The 26,125-nt window shown below is 42.4% G+C and overlaps 1 protein-coding gene, 1 long non-coding RNA gene and 1 other non-coding gene across 6 annotated transcripts in view; 1 reads left to right on the top strand and 2 right to left on the bottom strand.

Annotated features, from left to right (window-relative positions):
- The window catches only part of LOC143378914 (uncharacterized), a 92,950-nt gene that overhangs the window by 52,862 nt on the left and 13,963 nt on the right, over nt 1-26,125 (bottom strand). The window lies entirely within an intron of this gene.
- The window catches only part of Nachra3 (nicotinic acetylcholine receptor alpha3 subunit), a 128,544-nt gene that overhangs the window by 48,044 nt on the left and 54,375 nt on the right, over nt 1-26,125 (bottom strand). The gene's annotated exons all lie outside the window — the stretch shown is intronic.
- Nucleotides 22,989-23,062, top strand: Trnan-guu (transfer RNA asparagine (anticodon GUU)). Its single transcript has one exon. It is a non-coding gene; the product is annotated as a tRNA-Asn (tRNA).

Genomic DNA, 26,125 nt, shown 5'->3' on the forward strand with positions numbered 1-26,125 from the left:
GATTTGAACCTCAATTCGCTCGCAATCAGGAAAAAATGAAGACAAAAAAAATATTCGAGAAAGGCATTTTATTGAGAAAAGATAGTACTTTCGGAAAATGCAATAAAAAAATCGATTTTTCGACTGCCTAGTCCCCTTAACCTTTAGAGGGCCGGGATTCTTTCATTGAAATTGTAAATTTTATTTACTTAAAATTTGCGCATATATGCCACCAAAATGGCCAGCAAAATATCTAAATTTTTAGGTGGCCAGTATGGTGGCCAGTCCAGCTTTCCAAGGGTTAACATGGAACGAAGAAGCGCCTGGTATGTGTTGCGCCGGAGGGAAAATAGATCTCCCAAAATTTCCGAAATAATATGAAGAAATTAAGCTTTCTTTTCAAAATACTTAATTTCCTCAAAAGATATTAATTATAATAACCATGAATCCGTCATGCTAATATCTCGGGTGAAGCCGAGACGGGGGACGCTAGTTTATAATAAAGTAACAATCGACATCGAAGAAGCCTTTTTAAAAATTTATAGTGGCCAGCCCGGCCCTCCAAAGCTTAAGGGAAAAGAAGATTCATAAAGATTCTTTTTCTCCGATTATTTTCATTTCAAACTTGCTATCATTTATTCTCCTATACATCAATGCATCGATTTTCGAGATTTTATCAAATTCAGTAATGGACGTTCCCCTGAAGACACTTTTAGATGCGAAGGGTAGATAAGGAGAGAAAAATAAGAAATGTCCATTTTTCGTCACTCTGCGATTTATAGAATATTTTGTTAGTGATTATAAAATTCAAATGCCCTCGTAGGATAACGTCGGAATTTTGGTACAGTTAACTCAAAACACTTAATTTTCTCGATAAAGCTGTTTTGTGCCATTCCCTGTTTTTCCTCCTACCCTTCGTGTTTAGAGCGGCAGCCATTGCTAAGCCGTAGTTTACAAGTTTCGCGGGTAGAAATTCGACAAGTAAGATCCACGATTTTTCTTCCGTATCTCTCGAGGTGGAATCGTTGCCAGATTTCCCAGCAAAATGCGGTCGAGCTGCGTATGTGTCACGCAGGATGCAAAAGGATCGCTCGACTGCGTCAAACTGCTCTCGTCCAATGGCGCAGAAACCTGCTCAACCGTACGGGACGCGATAACGACGATTCTGCGATACAAGAAGATCGTGCTCCGCATGATACATCGACTAGCTGCCGGCCAAAGAATTCGAAATACTGAAAAGCTTGGAAATAATATATCAAAACCCTAGAATTCACTGTGTACACGTCTCTCGCGATTCCTCCTTCGCGCCCTCCGCAAACCATCTTCCATTCTCTTCTTCCTTTCAGAGCCAAGTCTCAGCGAGGTTTAAGTTAGGGCTAGGTGTAATTTCTAGTTCGAGTTCTTTCAGATTAACGTAGCTTTAATCCGAGCTGCTTGAATTCATCCTAGGTCAAGTTAGATTTAATATAAGTCTAAACTACCCCTAGCTAAATATCAAGTAAGATCTAACCTAGTTTTAAAGTACCACCCCCAATCAAAGCCCACATTATGTCGAGCGTGAGTCCAAGCTACCCCTAAAAATGAAAGTTACTTCCACTGTAAGTCTAAACTACCCCTAGCTAAATTTCAAGTAAAATCTAGTGTAGTTTTAAACTATCCCTAGTTAATTTCGACCTAGGTCTACTGCTACCCCTACTTCAAATTAAATCCACCACACGCCGACCTCCCGCTGCTTAAAATTCAGCTCACATCTGCAACGTACACCTCAGACCTCGGACTCGATCCACACCTAAGTTGGGTCTGAACAGATTACTACATCAGCTTTACTCTCGCAGGCCATCCCCTTGTCAGTGCTAGCTGAAATCTGGGCTAGCTTGAACCCGGGGCTGTTGGAATCACGATGAAAAATGAATTCCACCCTGCCTCCTGTCCATCCGTTTATTCGTCCATTAGACCCCCGAAACGGTGCAACAACGACGACGATGGCCGATCCTCGAAACTCGACCCAGTCTCTCAGGATTTACGGTCCCCCGTAAATTGAGTTTCGCCGGGCGGACAGGGCCGCGACAGATCGTACGGATGGGAATGGAAACGTCGATGAAAAATACTCGCCGTGGAAGCCCTCGCGGCGAGGAGCGAGCGGGTCGGTCCTCCTTCCCCGCCGCTTCGACAACGGATTATAAGCGGCCGCGATTTATCACGTGTGCATCGTAAAATAGGTGGCAAACAACGGGGACGACGCGCTCCTTGTCCCATGAAAAATATCCCACGGTTTTTCCGCCGCGCTTCCTCGGCAATCGTTACTCCGCGCGATCAGGGGGTGGAAAGCAGAGCGGCGTTCAACTCCGTGTCGCGGGCAGGACTAACAAGATTAGAAGATTTAGCTGGATGAGGGTGAAGTAAATCTCTTCCAATACTATTCCCCCTGCCCGAGACGAGGCGCAGCAAGTTTTCGATGATTTATTAGACAAATGGGCAAATTTGTCACCCCTGATTCGATCTCGGCTCAATACTCTTTCAGCTTGCATCAGATTTTCTTGAAATCTTTAGAAAATACTGGCCCCTGCTGGGACTGCTTACGCTTTACTTTCACCCTTAACCCACGGGGTAGTCTTGTACCCTAAACTGTGATGAGAGTTTTAACTGAAATGAAATTTAAAAGGGGCAGTGTAGTTAACACTGCAACCACTGGCAATGTAAGAGGAAAGTAAAGCTTTATTCATATTTTTTAAATTTTTATATTGTTAAAAAACATGTACAGTAGCGGACAAAAAAGTTACCACTCTTTGATCCACTCTATTTCTAATAATTTTTAACGTCAAGTCAAAACTGCAGCATAGGTAGTTGAATAGTAAAACGTAACCGAAAGTGGTAACTCCTGTCAATGCCAGATAAAACTTTTGTTTGTTAGTTAAATAAATTTAAGTTTAACTGAGGTTTATACGGATTTAAATCCTCCACCAGAATATGTATATTAAACACGTACCACAGTTCCAAATTGATGCTGAAAAATTAAACAAATCTAAAAGTGGTGACTTTTTTGTCCACTACTGTATATAATATTATACATATTTTTACTACTTAGAGGATACACTTTTTTCATACCTAAAAATGGCGAATTTATTAACAAATTTAACCTGGCGGGAGGCGCTACTGGGTAAAATTTACCACAGAGGCACAAGTTGCGAAAATATCTTTTTTCTCGCGCAATACTGTACCGCGACGTTTTAGGTACCTTTCGGCGGGGGAATAACCGACCAAGTGCAATCGAAGACCAAAACCTTTCACTAACACTATGTAAACTGATGATTCTAAGTATGTATGTACTTTAGGAAAATTCTGAGTATTGCTTTGAAAAAGTTTTTACGAATTGTTTTCTTTGCGTTCGTTGATAAGTTCATAGCATCTACTTTTGATATCGATCTTAATTTGATATTGTTACTAAATAAAGAAGACTAAGGTGAATGGCCCAATTTCTGCTCATGTCCCCATTTCTGACCATTTCGTATTTTTCTTATTATTATATGCCTTACGTTTTCACTATAATTGCAACAAAATAATTCTAAATTATTATTTATTATATTTATTATTATTGTTCATGAGCAGAAATACGTACATTTAGAGCATTCAATATTTAATTACAAATTACTAATAGTCCTGATTTTTACACGAAAAAATCACGCGAAAAAATCAGGATTTCAACTTTAAATAGCCGCCATTTTATTTTAAATTAATCTTTCGGAAATTCCCTCCGTTAATCAGAGGATACATTAATATACTAACGAAATCTTCTTTGTTTTTTGATTTTAGATAATCTGGTTCCAAATGGCAGTGCTCACCGCAAAACCAAATTTTTAAACAGGCTTCTTGGATGTCGTGTGTTACTTTATTATAAACATAAATATTTTTCTACGAAAAAATTACCAAATGTTCTTCAAATGTTGCTCTTTGAAACGCAAAAAGTTTTGTAAAAATATATGCTTCTGCTTCTTCAAAAAAAATTCACAAATATTCGCCTCTTTCTTGTCACCTGACTAGGTAGAACCCCTTAAGGGGGTATACCCGTTTGAACCCTCGGAAAATGTATACATTTTGTGGATTTTTTTACAAGTCAACGGTTTGATGCAGATTTCCCGTTTTTTAACTATGCTTACATAGTATTATGAACTACTTATAAAAAAAGTTTCAGTTAAAAAACTATTGTTTTTCGGAAGTTACGGATACATGTCCGAAAGTCTCTCGATTTTAGACGGCTAAACGGTGGCCCTAAAAACTCGCGCTACGTTCAACCAATTTACTTCAAATTTTGCATGCAGAATCATAATAAGATTCCGCATCGTCCAACGAAGGCGATTTTGAAAATTTTGAAAAATAAAGAAATGGTGAGAGATCAAAGGTAAAGTTAAATTTTTCTAAGAGAAAAGGCCACCTTTTTTTTTATAAATAATAAACGGGGAATCGGAATAAAAAAAGCCCTCGTTGGACGATGTGGAATCTTATTACGATTCTGCATGCAAAATTTGAAGTAAATTGGTTGAACGTAGCGCGAGTTTTTAGGGCCACCGTTTAGCCGTCTAAAATCGAGAGACTTTCGGACATGTATCCGTAACTTCCGAAAAACAATAGTTTTTTAACTGAAACTTTTTTTATAAGTAGTTCATAATACTATGTAAACATAGTTAAAAAACGGGAAATCTGCATCAAACCGTTGACTTGTAAAAAAATCCACAAAATGTATACATTTTCCGAGGTTTCAAACGGGTATACCCCCTTAAGTGTTAATGGACCAACTCCATTGGTGCATTTAACCCTGTCAATTATACTTAGAGACTCCCATAGAAAAGGAACTACACAACTAAGCAATACCCAATTTCACACAAAAACGCATAATCCCTTCCATACTCAACCCTTCCCAATCGACCTCTAACATACTCCACCCCTCTATCTTCACCATCCCCCTAACCGCGAGCAAAAACGTCCGCCACCGCCAGAGCTTCCCAGCTTCTGCTTCGAGTCTCGCCAAAATTAAAGTACACCCCGTGTTCCGCAAGTACGCAACAGCGTTTATCAGCACAACAGAATTCACGCGTCGATCCTCGAGTACGGTGCGCGCCAAGTGGTACACTCCTAAATAATAGCGGCGGCAGACGTGCAGTGGAGAACGTGGAGATGACGGTGACAGTGTGTGACGGGTGACGCGACGACGGCCTAACGCGATTGCACGGACCAGCGGGTCCCGATAATATGCGGAGCAAGTCGTATTGCGGCGCCGGGGGCGCAAAAACACAGCGGCGAAGGAAGGAATAAGGGAAGAAGGGAAAAAGGTAAGGCAGGAACGGTCGGCCGGCTCGCAAGTAGGTCGCATCTCACGGCTCAATATCGCCGAATACTCTTTTGTGTCCTCTTCTAAATTGGGTTACGAGGGTGCCGCAGCCGTTAGCTGCTGGCTGCGGCTTCTCCGTCTTCTGCTTCGAGTACGCGGCCCACCAGAATTTCAATATACCAATCCTCCCGCTGCGACTCGAGCCCTGTGTACACTAGTCTCCAGGAAACTCTGCGATCGTCGTCCCGATTCCCCGGGGGATCCTCATCCTGACGAGCCGTCCCCTTGTCGCACGCGGAGCAACGGCGGGATATTGGCGAGTCGTTTAAATACAGGGTGCCTCATGGTTCGCGGGAATTATTGCAGGGGTGGATTCGGGACACAGTGACGGAAAGAAAAGCTCGTATAAACGGGGGTCTGATAGGAGCTTGTTTCGAGTTGTGGTTGGTTTTGTGTGGCGTGCATGGATATTACGTTACTGTTTATTTTATCCACATAAAAAAACTTTAAAAAGTAAAAAATTACGCCAAGTACATGAAATCAAATACATCGCAAAAATAGAGGATAATAATAAGTACAAAATAAAAAAAGATGCGAAGTCAAAGTGAGCTGCGAGTACGTAAAGGTGCTCTCCAACTGCGCTTAAGATGAGACAACTAACATATCGCGGATATTTTAATGAACCCATAAAAAAGAATCCCATTTAAAAATATTGTCGTAAATTAATAGCTTTAGAAAATTAATGATATACAAAAATTTCGCCAATTATAGTAATGGTTATTATGCAGATATATTTTTATACAAATAAATATTTTAATGCGAATAAATATTTTACTGAATTTGTCTTGGAACGCACTATCAACTCAGGTCTTCAAAAAAAGTAGTTCCATTTGAAAAACCGAACTTGACCACCGTATCTTTTAAAATAATAATCGAAAACAAAATTCGTCTCGGCTAATAAAGTAGCCCCATCGAACCATTTAATTACATTTTTTTTTTTAATTTTTTATCTCCAATACTTTAGGAGAAATCCAGCTGTTCAGTCTACGCGCGGACACCCTGTATAATAATTTATTTACAAAAATTAAAATTCTTTATTGAAACAAGAAACACTAATTAAATTCATGCAGATGCCATCCCAGATCCATGGGACGATATTACGATTCCAGCAAAAACCATCTCCTCTGACGCTAATTTAGGTATCTACTTGCTTCAAGCAATCTTAAAATTAACTGAATAACTTAGAAGGTGGGACGAAACTGGTATATATACAAATCGGTACTTAAGGGGGGACCCCACCTTGAAGCCAGTAACAAAAGACACAGTTAGGGATTTTTTGTTCGTTTAGGTAAACAAAAATATAGAGTTTGGATTTTTTATATAGTTTTAAAGCAATCTTTATTTTGCTTATTATGTTAAAAAACATTTTTTTTTTGAAAAATTGTACAAAACGGCCGCGAACAAAATGGTATCCCGGAGCATTGCAAAGAAACTGGCCCACGCTCCCAGAAATGACTGGATCATCTGAGAAGAAAATACAAAAGATGCATACAAACTGGAATATATTATCTTCATACAGCGTAGGATTTTCTCAAAATTCGAATTATTTTTTAAATTATAGCAGTTTGAAGAACTGACTTTAATTTTGACATAAAAATTTGCACTGAACCGCTTGTAAAAAATTGAATAATTGAAATATCAAAAAAATCCTAGGCTACATGGAAGATAATATATTCCATTTTATATATTTTTTCTGTATTTCCTTCGCAGATGATCCAGTCATTCTCGAGAGTGTGGGCCAGTTTTTTGCAGTGCTCCGGGATACCATTTTATTCGCGGCCATTTTTTACAATTTAAAAAAAAAAATCTATCAAAATAAAGATTGCTTTAAAACTATATAAAAACCCCAAGCACTATACTTTTATTAATACGAACAAAGAAATCCCTAACATTGTCTTTTGTTAGTGGCTTCAGGCTGGAGTCCCCCTTAAGCGAGCACTTGCGAGAGAGGGAGATCGGCCGGAATGCCATCTTGCGGCAGAGTCGGAAGTTACCGCTACACGTTAGCGAGAAAAAAGCTGAACCATGTGGTCCCGAATGCTGGTGGCCGCAATCGAATGAGCTTCCTGGACCCCCTACCTTGCATACACCCCCGCCTGTTCTTTCCACCCCCGCCCCGCCATTATTCCCTGCAGGAGACAACGAAAAGCGAAGCGTCAAAGTTGCTTGGCAAAGCCGTAGCTGGGAGCGACCCGACGGTCGTTACACGCTTGAAAGTTTAAGCCCCTCGTCCTGCTGTCAGCTGAACGTGACGCGCGTACACCCTCGCGACGAACTTCCCCGCCTTGTCGCCCCGTCGTAAATATTTGATGTCAAATCCTTATCCCGTAAGAGGCGAAAATCCATCCGCCCTGTCGGACGAATAAGGCTGGACGTTTGCGCCTAGCCCTTTGCATCTTCGCTCTGCCTTAGCTCGAATAATTAGCGAGAATAAACTTTCCTTTTACCGCCACTTAGTAGTGCCGCGGAAGATCGAGCGTGTCGAGGATGAACGTTCGTTGGAACAGTGTGTTTCGCTAAAGTTTCTGAAGTGTCGAGTATTTCTAAACGAGCCGCCGAGCTTAATATCGTTAAGCGCGGATCGCGTGCACGAGCTGCGATATACAGTTGCAGGGGTGGCGCGGGGGATGGTCACAAAAGCGCGGTAGATTTTCTTCTCGCGAGCGTCACAAGTTTCGAGGGCCCTAACGCCTCTCTTATTGTTATATACGAGGAAAGTGCTTGCCCGGGACGGCGAAAAACTCGTTTTTCTCCTCGTGCTCGCCTCGAGCAGCGGGGCTCCGCGAGGAACTTCCACCCGCCTGGCCTGTTCAACTCCTGTTTCACGTTTCGGATTCACAGGCAGACGTGCTTTTACGCGCCTCTCCAGTTTTCTGGTAGCTAGGTACGTTTGCATTCCTGATATATGGAAATATGTCTATCGTTGGAGGCAATTTCTTAGATTATACATATTTGAAAGGTAAGTGGTACCCATTACTAGGGAATTCAATCCTGGGATCGTAATCCCGGGATCCTGGCTGTTTTTTGGATTCCTTTTTTATATTTTTCAGTTGTTCATAAAGTAATTTAAGTTTTTAAAAATTCTCGAAATTCTCGGGATTAGTTATTACTTGATATATCAAATCCTGGGAGTTTTAGAATCCAAAAAACAGCCGGGATCCCGGGGTTACGATACCGGGATTTAATTCCCTAGGTATTACACTTAATTGTGCTTTTGGATGAGGCTGGCATTGTGTTCTGATGATTTTAGATGAGGAAATGATAATGGATTAAGGGTGGTGGTGCTTTGGGTTTTATTTGAGGGAACGTAGCCCTGCGTGCTCTATTTGGGGGATGTAGTGCTATGTATTTTATTCGGGGGTGCGGCGCGGTACTAAGTATTTTATTCGGAGGGACGTAGCACAAACTACTTATTTTATTCGGAACTACTTATTTTTTCCGTTTTATATTTTATATTTTTTTTTGCATTTCATATTCAATACTATCAATGACTCTCTCTTAGAGTACGTACTTTCCTCTACCGATGACCGCTAACATCATTTCAGATTTAAGTAAGTTATATACGTGCCTAAAATTTCATGAAAATCGGTTAACGTTGCTCCGAGCTACAAACGTTTAAAGATCGTAGAAAATTCCCGAAATCAGCGATTCTCGACCTTATTCTGCAACGTTAACCGATTTTCATGAAATTACATAAAAATACAAACGGGTTTTTTTTTTAATTTTCATTACAAGCTCACAAAAAAGTTTAAAAATCGACCTTTACTATTCTTTTCGCTATTCCAACCAAATACATTTTTTTTCAAAACGACGAAACGCGTCAGTTAGCAAACTAATCCTTCTAGCTTCCCCAAAAAACTCAAGTTGTTTGGACCAATTCTAAAAAAGTTATGCGATCTTAAAAAGTGTCCGAATATTAATGCGAGTCACTGTAGGTTAGATTCGAACCAAACTTGTAACGTTCGCACGCGTCCATGTCACTGCAAACGAATGCCAGCTCTAAACAATGACTTAAAACAATTAACGGGCCCTTGCGATAGGTGCGGGGGAGAGGGACGAGGTACTACGAACGAACGGAGTGCTAATTTCTATCGCGATGTAAGAAATATGAGCTAAATTCTTATTTTCATCCGATTCGCCTGGGTCTAGCCTACGTCATTCCCCAAACATATCACCTGTTTCGAAAGCCCCATTCTCTTTCCCCAACCACTTTCCATAGCGACATACGTGGACTACCCAATAGCCACGCAAGAAACGCCTGAAACAAATCGCCGACCAACTAACCCACTGCTAATGGACACCGTAGCGCGCTCACGCTAATTGGGATCCCACCGGCGGAAAAACCTGGCGAGCATATCCCGCTTCGTTCCGAGGAGCAGCAAACACCGCCCGAAAGTGGCTCGATACGTCGGGCCCGACGGAATCAAACGGCAATTCGATCCCCGGGCAAGTTAGTTTTCCGACGAGGACCGGGGGTCGATGTACAATTAGCCGCGCGAACTTTAACTTGCAAATATGGAGAACCGGCAGCTCGGGTCAGATCGATTCGTTTCCGAGCGTCCAATTAATTCCCGCTCACGGAAATTCCGCGAGCATGACGCGTCGTCAAATTCAATTTCACCCAGGAGCCTGACGCTGCTCCCCCCCCGATCATCCATCCATCTGCCCCCTCGCGCAGGCAAATAGAATCTTATTTTAATGAGACGCGCCCGGCGGGGTGGGCGATCGAAATGTCACTCCCGAAATAAAGAACCATCCCCGCAGCGCGTAGCCATGAATCTTTGATAACGATTCTTCTACGAGGGGATATCCACTAGCTTCGCTACAGCATCCAGTGTCGAGACACGGCGATTCGAATTCGTCGATCTACGCGGCACTCGGGGCGAAACCCCCTACTCTTGAGAATTTTTAGATTAACAGCTACCACTAACGAGGAATAGATGAAGAGAGTTGCGCTTTCGCTCGCTGGAGGAACGTTCGCGAGTCTTAGAGAACTTTCAAGTTACTGCTAAGGTCCTTTTCTCTCCCCTCACTTTTTTTTATATACAGGGTGTTTTGTAGTACACTGCCCGAAATTACCATAAAGCCACGTATATTTTAATGTATTTTTTTTTTAAATATGTTACGAAATTTAATACTCTGTACCATCTACAATTATATATAACTTTGCACAACGATCTGTGTGTACCTCTGGTCCAAATGTAATCAAATCACACGCAACAAAATACAGAAGCCGAAATTTGAGCCAACAAAATCATCTAGTCAATCACTTATCAAGCCAGCATATCGAAAGAAGACTCAAGAAGACCTGGCAAGAAGACCTCGCTAGATAAGCTCGGTTAAACCGTCGATGAATGGTTTCCGACTCAAGCCAGTTAATATTCAACGCATTTACTCATTACTCTTATTTATAAATAATGCAGGGTAGATTGTAAATTTGCAAATAAATAAAAAAAAGTAATTATCTAATTCTTCTTTAAAGGGGTATGCCTAGTCAGGCGGTCGAAAAGAGGCGAATATTTGTGAATTTTTTTTGAAGAAGCAGAAGCATATATTTTTACAGAACTTTCTGCGTTTCAAAGAGCAACATTTAAAGAACATTTGGTAATTTTTTCGTAGAAAAATATTTACGTTTATAATAAAATAACATGCGACATCCAAGAAGCATTTTTAAAAATTTGGTTATGCGGTGAGCATTGCCATTCGGAACCAGATTATCTAAAATCAAAAAACAAAAAAGATTTCGTTAGTATATTAATGTATCCTCAGGTTGACGGAGAGAATTTTCCGAAATATTAAGTTAAAACAACATGGCAGCTATTTAAAGTTGAAATCCTGAATTTTTCCTGCAAAAATCACGCGAAAAAATCTGTATTCACCTTATTCGAATAAAAAATTATTCGTTAGTCTCGAATAACTTCATTTTATTCGCAATTATTATTCGAGCTCATTCGAATAATAATATAGTTAAATAAAAATTTATTCGAATAACGCCCAACTCAGCCTTGTTCCCGAGTTAAAGTGGAGCCACGGATTCGAAAGTTTTTTTCATCAGTTATATATTTTTTTTAACTCTTTTCAAAATTTTGTTAATGGAAGTTTGTAGCGCTTATTGCGCCATTAAACTTTTGTTTGAAACATTTTTTTCTGTCTGTTGTACTTTGAGAGTTATACGCGAAAAAGTGGAAGTGCCAATTTGACCTTGAGGTTAGTTTTCACCCCGTTAAAGGGCGATAGGGCTCAAATGAAAGACACCGTTGTTCTTGTTTTGAATCACTCTAAAAACCGACAAAGTTGCGTTCCAATCGGTGAGTCCGGGGGTTCGCGATGTTCCCTTGTAAGAAGTCCTACTTTTCGGTTCTTAGCGGCTGTCCATATCCGCGGGCTGTCGGTGATTTGTTTCGTTCGCGTTCAGCGTTACGCGGCGGACTTTGTTGCAAGGAATTAGGTGGAGCGAGCTGGCGATTCCCCTTGCCCCTGCGACATTTTAGCTTGTGGGTAGTCGGGCTTCTTCTCATCTCGCAACAGTAGATGTAGCTTTGACCAGCGGCCATGGCCGTGATGGAAACACCGGTTCCCGTAAGATCACCGAAGTTAAACATCACGGGCGGCGTACTGGGGAAAGATGGGTGACCGTCACCTGTCTCCCGGTGCGTCGCTGCTGCTGGGACCCGAAGGAGAGAGGAGGGAAAAAGGAAAAATGACTATCGTTCGTTGGGCAATATAAGCGAAATGCTTGAAACGCCATCCTGTGTGTCTGAAACACACAGGAGGAAAACAAAAAAAAAAAAAAGAAAAGAAAAGATGTAGCTTTGTTCCGTTCGCGAAGAAAGCCCCAGCATGCGAGGTGTATCACTAATCGAGCGCACGTGGCCAGAATCGAACGTGCCTACTGTACATACAGTCTCGATGCTGGGAAGACTAAACATAATCCATGCGCAGCGGCCAACTGGCCCCAGCGCCGTGCAAAATGGCCCCCATTCCGCGAGGATCGCTTCATTCCTCGACTTTCGACCCAGTTAAATTCCACGACGCTCCTGTCTGTTCAATTGAAAATCCCAATATGCCCTGTCCCTCCCCGTCGACATCAGGAACGTACTCGAAGGTCCGCACCCCCCCCCCGTCTCCTGCAGCAAGATCCCGCCCTGGAATTCGAAGGCCATTCTGGGCATACACGCGCGTATCTATGCTTCGACGTGGTCCAATAAGCGAATCAATCGCGCGCGCGTTAAGATATTTCCCTGCGCTCGGCTCCGGCGACGGTAAAAAGGGAAGATTTCATGGGCGGGGATACGGCACCTAGGCTGAAAGATTCCCGAGGCGCGGCTGATTCTCTTGACACTGTGCTTCAGAGCCGAGGAAGTAAGATTCGTGCATTCCACGGCGATATTGAAGACCCGAGACTTCGCGTCAGCGATTTCCTCGCACTTCCGTGTGCGTCGCTGGCACTTTGCTCGGGGAAGAATGGTGTAGAGTGTGGAAGATCTTCAGACGCAGCTAATCTAGGTGAAATCCTGATTTTTTTTCGTGCCAAAATCATGCGAAAAAAATCAGGACTGCAAATTTAAATAGCCGGCATATTGTTTTAAAATAATATTTAGGAAATTCCCTCCGTTAATCAGAGGATACATTAATATTTTAACAAAATCTTGTTTGTTCTTTGGTTTCAGATAATCTGGCTCCGAATGGCAGTGCTCACCGCAAAAGCAAATTTTTAAAAAGGTTTCTTGGTTGTCGATTGTTACTTTATTATACACTAGCGTCCCCCGTCTCTGCTTCACCCGAGAATATTAGCATGTACAAAAAATTCATAAAGAATTACCTATTTTTCGACCCAACAATACGCAATCCCCCCTTAATAGGAGCTGTAGGATTTTAAAAGTAACTTCTGCCTCGACCCTTGCCCAATATCGTGCTTTACACTATTTTACCTTAAAATTTACAAATATCATAATTAAAAAGTACAGCCCGAATCAAAACTACCCACTTTCAAAAGTATCCAAAACCAAACCTGCCCACTTCGAAAAGTTTCCAAAGCCAAAGTTTAAACTGCAAACAGTAACAAGATACAAGTCACTTCAGTGATATCAACCCAACACTGAAAACCAATTATTAAAACCCCTCTAATACAAAAGTTGAAGCGCTAGACGTAAGTCGCGTGCGGAAATCCCCCAGTCCCATTTGTTCATAGTACTTGCGCAACGCCCATCGGCGTTCCCCGCACGGGCTGGCCCGCATATAGGGGTTCGCTACCCCGCAGACTTTTTTCTCTTCACCACAGCGTCCAAGTACCTCTTCGCTGCACCTCCCACGCGCTATTATTCGGGCATTAAACCGAGCCTCGGATCTGGCCAGCTCGATTCACCAGCTCCATTCACTGCCACGAGGATTAGTTACACGTCGAATGACCACGGACAAGATCCGAGGTCAGCTCGATCGACCGGTCGCGTGTGACCGTGGGCAAATTGCGCTCGGACAACACCGAGCCATGGGTCCAGGAAATTTGCCAAACGGGTCGGGGGATCCGCGAAGTTGCAATGAAAGTGACGGGGCTACCCGAGGTCCCAGCGTTGCCGAGGCGACGTTTAATTGGACGATATTTGCCGAACGCGTGTAATCACCTGTTGCACGCAGCGACCACGCGCTAATAGAGGCCCATGCGAAATGAATTCGCGGAGGAGGCCGTTGGGAGGCGCTGGTGCACCTCAGCATTGTCATGCGGGAGCAGTTTGGGATGAAAATTCATCGACGGTTGAAGATAAATTGATGCATCGTTGGAAAGTAAGGTATAAGATCTTGGTGCGTCATAGTGACACCTAGTCCGGCCATATTTCCTTTCTTCTCTGTGCAAACTAATGGGACTATGCCCTGTTTAATAATCATGGTGATCACTAAGAGTGTTTTTAAATAGTACATGGAACACCCTTGTGGATCCCAATTTTTGGAGACGAGTAGAGCTAAAATACCAGTTGTGTTTGGATTACATAACAGTTAAGAAAATCGAGGTGCACGTTTGACACTGCTGTGTGTTGGAGATTTTAAAAGAGGCACTCTAATTTCGTACGAGAACTTTGCTCAAATAAGGTTCTAGGGTTAAGTATCATATGATTCTTTTAGATTCTATAATTTATTCGGGAACAACTTTGAGTTTTCCTCGAGCCCCCACAATTCCCTCCAGTTTTACACATGCACTCCGAAAAGTGGCTAAAATTCTCGTGTTCCCCGCGTGGAGATTTACCGAAACGAGTGCATTAAGTTGTCCCGAAGCGGCTGAAGGGTCCCCGCATCTCCCGCGGAGCAGAAATCCAGCGATTAATACCGATGCACCGTTCGAGGAAGCTCCTCGCTCGCCGAGAGGCGCGGATGGTTCCATCGACCTTAAGGAAGTTAAGGCACTTAAAGCAAATCGTGATCTACGAGGAGCTCGCGAGGGGCTCGGCATCGAGGGAGCGGCTGACTTGGCCCGAGACACCTCGTTCGAGGCTCGCCACTAATTAAGAAATACACACTCCCCTTAATGCCCGCTCTAACAACGCGGCGACGCGTGCTTCAGCCCAGCCCCTCTTTGTCCCTTCACTCTCTGCCCCTTTTTCTAATTCCTCTACCCTCTCGATTGAAACCGTAATTCGCTCTTCAGAGTGCTGATTCTAACCACAGAGTTTCCTCTTACTGAGAAGTAACAAACTGAAGGAACAGGAAAAAAATGTTGAAAATGCATCTCTTTGATGAAAAGTTGAAGTCAGTTGAAATTACCCAAAGAGACGTGTATAATCTTCTTCTTATAATACAGCGGGGAATGTGGATGCCAATGCAACAACTCCCGCGGGAGAATTTGAGGTTAGGGTGCAACTTTTAACTAAACTTCCATTTTATCCAATTCTAACCTACAATAGACTTTTGTTCACGAGAATATCGGAAGAATCTCCATCAACAAATGTAAAACTCCTTCTGATATACGCTCTATACTCTCTCAAAGTAGCGAGGTGAACAAACAATGGCTGACGTAACGACGCACGTGATGAAACGTGCTACTTCTCGTAACGCACGCCGATAAGTAGTGCAGCGTGGGTCAACTTCGACCCAGCATTCACTTAAACAACCAGTTCGCCGCGCGATTAACGCGAAGCATCCCCAGATATTTGGAGACTGTAGACAGCAGCGGCGTCCGCAGTGATTTGAATTTACAATGAGATCACAAGGGCGGTGAGAATTATTTCAACGACTGAGAAAGGGCGATCGATGGTAGCCGCGGTAATGAAAAACGCCGTCCTCTCGATATCCCCCCGGATATCGAAAGGAGGACCAGAAAAAAAAAAGGACGAGCTGGTCGGTGGAACGAGAAACGAGTCGCGTTGAAGTAGAAAATAGAATGCAGCAGCTTTGCGTTCAATTGTTTCGCCTGAATTTGTTTTTCCGCCCCGCTAAAGTTCGTCCCCACCCTGCCGGGCCACGGGAAATAAAAACGAGACCGCGCCGGTGTGTCGTCGCTGGGAAATAGTGAAATAAACGAATAAGTGGCGAATGAAATCGACTAGGGGGTGGAAATAAATCCGCGCTACGCGAATGCGCGAATTATAGCGACGAATAGCTTTCTGCCCACGTGGATGTTGGTTCCTAGCTTTGTTTTTTTTTTCATCCTCTGTTTTTTTTGGCCGGAGTCCCCTTTCTCCAACCCCCGGGCATCGCGGTTCGTCGATTGCTCGGCAATTTTGCATATCGACCACCGGCGGGTATTATTTGAGCGTCGACACCGAAAAGCTCGTTTTTCCAGGCTCTCATTGACGGACAATCGATCAGTTCGCCGGCGATGTGACGAACCGTGAAGCTTCCTTTCACAAACACTCGTACTTCTCGCCGCTGTGCCAAACAAGGGACGTTTCTCCGCGCTCGCCTGGTATTTTACACGATTTTTGGTTAGCCAGAAGTTGTTCGAAAAGCTTCTTGGAAAACGGGGCTCTTAGATTTGACTTTCGGGGCGATGTACCCCTCCGTGTTATTCTTCACTTTCAGAAGTAACTACCCCCTCGCAATTGCTTCCCGCGCGTAGTAATTTTACACGAAATAAATGCGTTGCTCGAAGCGAGTTTCTGCTGTGCGAGAAGAATTTGCATAAAAATGAGTTTTGTGGAACAATAAGCGTTCATCGAGATGCTACGTCGAGTCCGAGTGACCGTGACAAAGGAGGAGATGGGCAGGAGAGTTAATTGAATGCAAGGGAACGTTTGTCAGAAGCAGTCGTCTATACTTTAAGAGACACTCAGGTGAAAAAGAACTATCAATTGTGATATGTGTTTTCATACACTATCAACATTTGAAGATATGTATTTTAATATTATTCCTTACCTTGAACTGAATTATGCAAGAATTAATACAGTATCAAAATCTGTTTTCATAATTTAAAAAAAAAAAAGAAAGTATACCTATAAGCTATGGGTACTCTAAACAATTGATTTTAAATCTGAAATAACTCTGAGAAAAATAAAGTTTTCGAGCTGAATTTTTTTCTGCAGCCTGTGTATATGATAATAAAGACACAGTGGTGTGGATTTTGCGATCTTAACATTTTTTCATTCGTCAATTTTTGTTTTTAAAATACGAAAAGAAGTTTTATTACTATATTAATTCTTGCACAGCTCCGTTCGGCGTAAGAAATAATATTAAAATAAATATTTTCAAAATTTCATCTGCAAAAAAAGCTGGTAGTTGATTTTCACCTGGGTGTCCGCCTTAAAGCGGCGTGTTGCTTGGTACGTGCCGGCGTATTGGAAATAATTTTTGAGACACAGGTCGGCCGGAAGGCGCCGCGCTCTCGCAGCGTCGTTTCCACGGCGAGAAGGGGTCGGAGCACCTGGCAGGACGGCGATGCGCTCTGGAAACTGGAGGACACGGCGTTGCCTTGCGCGTTCGCGCATAAAGAGATGAAATTTCGACCGTAAAGGAAGGGGCGCGTCGCCTCGGGACTGTGAAAGTTTGAACAGGACTTTTGTCTCTTCCCGAGAATTTCCTTTTCTGCAGTCAATCGCCGGGCGGGCTTGGTCTGTCGGCGAATCATGAAACGGGGACGGAGGGCGACGAACGTCGAGCAGCGAGGATAATACAAAGCCCCGCGTGAGAAACTTTACGTACCAGGTATTGGATCTTCGCCGAGCAGCCCACATTTCTTTTATCCCACACTCCATCGGAAGTGGATATTAAAATATAGAAATGGCTTCCTAATTGCGAATGACAGATTCCAGTGGGATTTTGCTCTGCAATTATGCACGTGGGAATGGGGCTTTAGGCGCGATTTGCGCGGCGAATTTGACACGCGTGAATGGGCTTTTATCTGCTTTCTACGTCCACATTTTGCGTTAGTAGGAACGTGAGTTGTTATAATTCGTGTTACAACATGTGGGAATGGGGCTTTAGGCGCGATTTGCGCGGTGAATTTGACACGCGTGAATGGGCTTTTATCTGCTTTCTACGTCCACATTTTGCGTTAGTAGGAACGTGAGTTGTTATAATTCGTGCTACAACATGTGGGAATGGGGCTTTAGGCGCGATTTGCGCGGCGAATTTGACACGCGTGAATGGGCTTTTATCTGCTTTCTAAGTCCACATTTTGCGTTAGTAGGAACGTGAGTTGTTATAATTCGTGTTACTACATGTGGGAATGGGGCTTTAGGCGCGATTTGCGCGGCGAATTTGACACGCGTGAATGGGCTTTTATCTGCTTTCTACGTCCACATTTTGCGTTAGTAGGAACGTGAGTTGTTATAATTCGTGTTACAACATGTGGGAATGGGGCTTTAGGCGCGATTTGCGCGGCGAATTTGATACGCGTGAATGGGCTTTTATCTGCTTTCTACGTCCACATTTTGCGTTAGTAGGAACGTGAGTTGTTATAATTCGTGCTACAACATGTGGGAACGTGGCTTTAAGGGATCTTTCCACTGTAACGCCGTAAAAAGTTACCGTTGTTTGAAACATTTCTTGTCAAGTTTTTTCTGCTTATTAATATGTGTTTTGAGAATGCAAATAAAAGCGTGGCCAGGCAAGGTCAAGTTGTCGATGAATAAGAATTATTTAAAAACGCAAAATAATGAAAACGTAATCATATCGCCAGAGTTTTAAATTGACAAATTATCTGAAAGCTTGCGAGAGGAAAGGTATCGGTGTCGATGAATGATGTTAGAATTATTTTAAAACGCAATATAATGAAAATTGTACTCATATTGTCAGAGTTTTAAATTGACGATCTGAGAATACCTTGCCTGGCCACGCCAAGTATTTGACTTCCAGGCCGCGGACATCTAGGCAAACGTCTAGATGTTACATTTTATCTTCACATTATTAAAATGTCCGCGATAATGGAATGAATGAACACAGCATTTTAGCTGTGTATATGTAGTTGTGTCATCTTAAGCGTCGAAAAGCATCTTTATATACTTGCAGCTCATTTTAATTTCACATTTTTTTTTATATGCTATTTATTATTATCCTCTATTTTTTTTTGTAATTTATTTGATTTCATGTACTTGGCGTAATTTTTTTACTTTTTTGAAATTTTTATGGGGTTCTCAATACACGTATCAAAAAATAAAAAAAACTTCAATTTCGTAAACACATTCTTTGGTGACAAAAAAGTTCCAAACAACCGTAATTCTTTTAGGCATCGATGGTTTTGAAAAACCAATAAACAGATCAGGAAATTCGAAACAGATTTGTACATTTGACTAAAAAGTGTGGCATTCAAATTTCCAAGTCGCAAGATGAGTTCACCAGCAAACATTTCCATGCTGATCTTAAAATCGATTGAATGGTATCGAATTATTTTCCAGCAGCCAGGAAGAAGGATGGCGATAAGGTTCTGCAAGGGCCACGTGTGCCCATTGTAGAATTTCGACTGGGAGAAAAATGGCGGGCGCGCGCGCGCGCGCCGTCAAGACGGTTTGCATTTTTTTCAGTCGAATACTCGGAGTTAACGATAAGGTCATGCTGACGCGACGTCGAGATAAGGAGACCCCGATTGGGAGAGAGATCGCGTGCTCGGCAGAATACGGGGCCACGAAACGTAATGTTATCAGGTGGGCGCACAACAGCTGCACTAAATTTTTTTCGCCGACAGTTCTACTTTTCGAACGATAACTCGTACTAGCACGCGGTCGTGGACCGGCTTAGCACGATGACCTATTAAATAATACGACACACTTTGCCCTACCAACACAGCACACGCGTGAAAATAAATTTTCATAAAAAAAAGGAAAATATTCATAGTCCATTTATTTTCCAAAAAAAATCATAGCTCAACTATTTTCCTCAAAAAAAAAGTCTAGAAAATATTCATAGTTGAGCTATGATGACTGAAAAGTCAATAAAAATATCAAAGTCTGTTTACCTGGTAAACACTGCACGGAAGAAATTTAAATACCACAAGAAGTGCCATTTAAATATTAACTTACTAATATTATTTGGATATCCTCATCTCTACCACGTGCATTTGAATTTTTTTTATAAAATAGAGCGCAGAGGGAGGCCATTAAATAATATGGCACAGCATGCCCCATCAATATGCACATATAAAAAGAAATTTACTGCGAAAAAATTTGGAGAAAATATTCATGGTTTAACTATGCAATTTTAATAAAGTCCCTAGCGATCGAATTTACCAAAGGATTCATCAAAGTCGGTTTGCTCGGCGACCACAGGGCACAGAAGATGTTTAAGTAGCACGAGGAGGGCCATTTAAATACCAAACCACTGATATTATTTGTGTGCCGTCGTCCACGCCGCGTGCATTTGAATTTTTTTATAAAACGGAGTACGGAGGGGGGGACGGGGAGGGGATTACAAGCAGTAGGATAAGTTGGTACAAGAGAGAGAGAAAAGAAATTGCCTAGAAGCAATCTCTTGATGGATTTTCTGATTAAATGTCCCGCGTAGCAAAGCTCTCGGGGAGATGCATATAGATACAATTTTTTTTCTCCTCTCCCCGCGCATAATATTCGATAATTTCGACCAACAATTTCCCCCGCCGCCCGCGGCGGTGTCTTTTGCGCGGCCCTTTGACGCTGGCAGCCCCCGGTCCGTCGTTGTTGCGCTACTCGCGGCCGCGTTAATCTCGCGAGGGACCGGAGGGAAGCAGGTTGAACCGAGAAAATTGCGGATACAGACGCCTGGACCGCGGACAAAGACGGAAAGGTCCGTGAGAATTATGTCCAGCGCTGAAATTATTCCCCGTCGCGACGTTTAAACGCAAATTTACATAACGCTGTCGCGCTTTAAATTGCAAATAACACAGCCACGCTGCGTGAAAGTACGGGATATGGAGAGGTGGATGGCGAGAGGCGGGAGGAGATGGACACGGCTACGTTAATCGATAAATTTTCGACGGTTCTGAGAGGCATAGTGGCTGAGATGGCTGCAGGAGGGGAACGAGGTTTGCTATAGTCTGGGCGAAAAACTTTGGCCGCTCGAGGCTACTCCCACTTTACTGGCCAGGTACTCCCACTTCGTTCCCTATTTTGTTACTTGAAATCAGGGACTTCTACCGAAACTGAAAATATCGGTATTTTTCGGTTCCATCTCCAAAACCTTTATAGAAACCGAAATACGCAAATACCGGTATGACGTCATACCGATATATGCAAAAATACCGGTATATTTACCTATATTTACCGGTAATTTTTTCGGTTTTTGGATTGTACTAGTTTTCAAAATATTATTAGACAAGAATCTATACGCCAAACATATACTAATATATTAATATTTTTATGAAAAGATATTACCTTATGTCGGTGATTTTACACCTCGAATTAATAAGGGTTATGAAGATATTACTTTAATCTACTATGTCATCCAAAGAGGAACCGGAAAATACCGGTATTTATTTCGGTTTCGGTACTTTAACGATTTCGGTATTCACCTATTTCGGTTCTATAACGGTTTCGGTACTCATCTGTTTTGGTATGACATCGGTTTCGGTGTAGCTTTGTTGACGTAATACCGGTTTAAAGTCCCTGATTGAAATAGGTGGGACGCTGGGAACAGGTACGAGCTACGAGAAACGCGTAACCAATGAGGAAGCTGACCGCAACTTTTTCGCCACCCGTGGCGCCACCAGCACACTTGTCATCGGTGTTTTAAATAAATACATAGAATGTAAGAATGTGATAACAAGATTTGTCTGTTTAAATAGTTACGGATGTTTGTCATTGTTAATATCGAAATATTTGAGGTAGAATTTGTGTCTTTATACGCATCTACGTGTGAAGTGATCAAGTAATTAGGCGAGGGCATCGTTAATAGTAAGTAAGCAAGAAGGTGCTTTGATTGAAAAAAAATGTTGTTATTAAAACACTACTCAAGTAATTTGAAATTGAAAAAAAACATGTAAAGTTGTGACAAGAAAAATTGAAACTAAGAAAACTTTAATTTGGACAACAGTTAAATGTCCATAATTTTCACCTTTTGTTTTCATTTTAATTTTAAAATCTACAGTCAGCAACTGCGACAAAAAATCTAAATAAACACCGCTTCTAATATTATAACGTCATTTCATTTTGCCACGTGCACTAGTGGCGCCTTCTGCGCTGAGTTTCCCCATTTTAAAGTCCTCAAGAAATAGTTTCAGAAAAGAAGAAACCCACGCTCGGAGCTAAATTACTTGTCGGAACTAAAGGAACTTCAAAATCAGTCGACTTCGAAACCCCAAGGTACTGAAACTTCCGAGTAACTCGTAGCACACCTCCGCCACTGTTATTAATAAATTACACGGTTTACGCAAACCTCGTTGTTGTTGTTGTTGTTTGTTGCACACCTGCAGCTTGGTGGTACCCTTGCCGAGGGCGTCGTAAATATTCGCCTCACCAAGCGCCACTTTGGTGAAGATTAGAAATGACGGAACAAGAAAAGTTTGCTCTGGAATGGAAAGTTGGGGGCGGGGCGGGAGCAGGGAGATTAATGAAATATTCACGAGATTAGTTGTATCCGCGCAGAAGTTTAAGTGTAATGTATTCGATAGCTGCGATCCTGCCCCGTGTCGTTCCTCTTCCGCGTCCAGTTGGAGTGGAGGGGTTGGCTTTCCGCAGGGGTGGGGTTGAAACTCGAGCAAGCATCGAAGGGCGGGTCGCGAAATAAACCGTGGTTCGCGCGACGTAACACGGTTCTCCGATATCCTCGATGAGCCCCTCACCCGCGCGGCTCGATATAAGTTCGAAGGATCGTTTTCTCGTTTCCCTGCAACTTTTTTTTGCCCCCCCCATTTTCCCTGGAAAGTTTACGGAGCCCCCTCGGGGAGAGCCGTGATAAGGGTCGCGTGTAACGTTCGCGGATGCTTCTCGGAACGAATTCACTTCACGCGGCCCTTCGGTCGTTATATCGAAACGAGTCGTGTTTCGAAATTTTATTATCTGTTACATTATACGTATCTACGTTTGTTGGTACTCTGCCTCTCGTACATATGTCTCGTGTGTGCCATAAAGTATTTTAAACAGGAACTGTACTGTAGTTTGATGGTATTTAGCTTAATGGAAATTTAATAGTTGATAAACGTTAGTATCACTTCTAATTTCACATTACAAATGTTGCGAGATGAGATAAGAAAAAGTGTACAGGTATGTAGAACTTTAAGGAAGAAAAACCATACGCCTCCGTGGCGCAATGGGTTAGCGCGTTCGGCTGTTAACCGAAAGGTTGGTGGTTCGAGCCCACCCGGGGGCGATATGTTTTTTTCTTTGAAATTTGTTAAAAAATTAGAAGATTGGAACATCTTCGGTCATAGGAATTTATTATTTAGCACTTGTTTCTAGTCTTTCGTAAAAATAATGAACTTCTAAATTATCTTTACTTCGTATTCTGAGAGGATTGGATATTATAAAATCCGTTCGCTAACGGATACAGCTATTCGGTATAATGCACGCATCGATACAGCTTTATGAAATATTCACGTGATCGTGTCGCAAATCTTTTATAAGCCACGTCCGCGTTGCCTCTCCCGTTAGTACGTGCGTTCGTAAGTTTCATAATATCCAATGCTCACCTGTGCACTGGAGACGCGCATTCCCTTCGCTCAGTACTTTTGAAGAATTGCGTCCTATGAAATTATAAGATCGATATCGTTCGACATGAATTATACCCACCATTCCATTCAAGCGCGATCAGTCTTCGAAAAGGTAATCGATGATTTAAAGTTCAAAGAACGGTGCGCGTGCCTCAGTCCACTGCGATTGAATATTTATTTCCACTCGATTGTTAGATACTCCTAGGTACGAATAAATGAAATAGGCGTTGCAACATCTGCAGTGGAAAAAAGTTTTCACGATTTAGAGGGTAAATTGTATTCAGTAAATCGAATAAAAACTGTTCGGTAAACATTGGATCGAAAAACGAATGCATTTAAAGTTACCAGGATTTTTCAGCGAAGCAAGTGATATGCTAGCTTCCATCCAGCGCCCAAAGTGTGAACGTTTTTGCTCAATTTAGTGAGTGCATACGTATTGTCAACCCTGTAAAATCTGGACACGTTTTTTATCTGCTGTTTCGTGAAGTTAATTTACGCTGTAGGTGGTGTATTGATAAAAAGAGCAGTATTCTCTAAGAGTGCTTGTGCAATGTGCTGGCAGCGAATAGTTCGTTCAGTCTCTCGCTAGAGGGCCACGGAGAACAACTCGATCTCGCAGCTGAAGTTCTACGGCTATGGTGATATCTTGGGAACGAGAGGTAGCCTCGGCAGTCATTCAGTGGGTGTACTACTGATCGATATAGCAAATGATGATAATCGGAGATGATCCATGATTAAACTCCGCTCCCTGACTTCCATCACTAGCAACGACGATGGTCAGTGGAATTTCTGATGCTAGATCTTTTTTTTTATATTAATTTCCAAAATAATTACTGCCTTTGTGTATATATTACTTAACGAAGAGAGTAATGTAATAAAATTACGAAGATGGAAAGATTTTTCTTTTAGTAAAATTTAAGAAATTTCGTAACATTTATATCTCCTCCTTATCCTTCCATGCAATGCGAAATGGAAATTATATAGCTAAAAAAAGAACACTCTTTACGGAGTCTCGTAATTTTGCACAAAAAAAGAATAAATTCATAATCTTTCCATAAATTGTGACGCAGTGTGCGTATACATATAAATACACTTCCCAATAATTTTTCTAAACAGAGCGATATGCGGTCGATACTATATATTACGTACTCTTTGTTTACATCCGAAGTACATTACTGACCACAGGCATCGTCGAGAGCATGTTTTATAATGAAAGTAATAGGATGGACAAATTCCAATATCTCCAGAACAACGTGTTTTAGCATAAATATACCTCACTACTTTTCTCCTCAGAATTCGCTCTTCTTTGAAATTTGACTATAAAAAATAGTGCATTCCATTTGAAAAGAACAACAAACTTGATTTCTAGATCTTTACGTTTCCATCTATAAAGAAACCAACACTATTACCTTCTCCAACTTTTTCTCAGCACGTTGTACGATAAATCACTTTATCTGCTTCGGTATCTTTAGGTTCTCAGACACCTAATACCCAAACAGTGCATACATACATACATTGAACACGTCCCTGAGTGCTTGATTCGCCTTCGAAACACCCAGAGTCGTTAAGGAGCCTGCTGCTTTTAGCCCAGTCATTGTACCAGCGAAATTCTATGGACCGAGATCGCGAGGCTCGGTAACGAGTGTGAACGACGCGTAACAGGGTGACGGCTTCGCGATCGATGGTAAGGTCAAAGCAGTGCGAGTACTCACTCGACGATCCTGGAGCAGGCCGTGGAGGATGTGTCGGATTCGTTCGTCCGCAAATTCGTCGCCGCGGTACTACGCGGTTATGGTGCACACTCCCGACCTCATTTAACTCGCAACTGGCGCCGGGAAACGGGCCACTACGTATGCACGCGCATCAAACATCTGCCGTTGCCGCGTGCTCCGACTCTGGCTTTCCTTCACCCCCACCGGCCTGCTCACTTATCGCCCACCCTTCCCAACCGCTCCCTCCGCCACTTCCTTGCCGGTAAGTCCGTGGCTCGGTGTGTGCACACGTGGGCTCGCCGAGGGCCGAGGCCTCGCGACACGTGAGACAGGAATGGCGATGGAAAAGGGACGAAAATCGGATTAGGTCTTATATAGAGACGGTCAAGTGTGATCTGGGAAGTGGGTATGCCCCGGAAACGCGAAGGGTGGCGCGGTATCTAGGATTGAAACCAGGAAGGATCAGGGAATCAAGTGGAAGATGGCGGGTCCGAGGAATCGGACGGCGGCCATTTTACGGGATTAGGTTTAAGAAGATGGAAGCTATGAAGCTTGGGTGTTTATTTAGTTAGCTCAAGTGGAGCAGTGGCCCTTGCGATCCAATAAATTGGGACCCTTTTCCTCTGGTACGGGGATGGGAAGAAATGAAGATGGAGATAGATTCAGCTCACTCTGCAAGGGACTCCTTTAGTACCCTTTGCTCGCTTCCCATTTCAGATTCTAAACTCGTATTAAACTGCAGCTTTCCCTGTAATTATTCTATATTACGTTCAATTAACACTCCTGATCGACCGTTGTTACGATGTAGAGAAACAATTGTGTTTTAACTAATTGTAAGTAGTAACAAAAATTACTTTAAATATGAAATACACTTCGGAGGAGAAGAGACGAATAACAGAATGATTATCCAAGTGTCCCGTGGGCAGAGTTGGGTATTAACGAAATAAAAAATCACTTAAATAACGGATTAAAAATAAGTTACTTTAACTCTAGATTATTTCACGAATGAAG

Source organism: Andrena cerasifolii, chromosome 2 (genome assembly GCF_050908995.1).
Source record: "Andrena cerasifolii isolate SP2316 chromosome 2, iyAndCera1_principal, whole genome shotgun sequence".
In the NCBI taxonomy this organism is placed as follows: domain Eukaryota; kingdom Metazoa; phylum Arthropoda; class Insecta; order Hymenoptera; family Andrenidae; genus Andrena; species Andrena cerasifolii.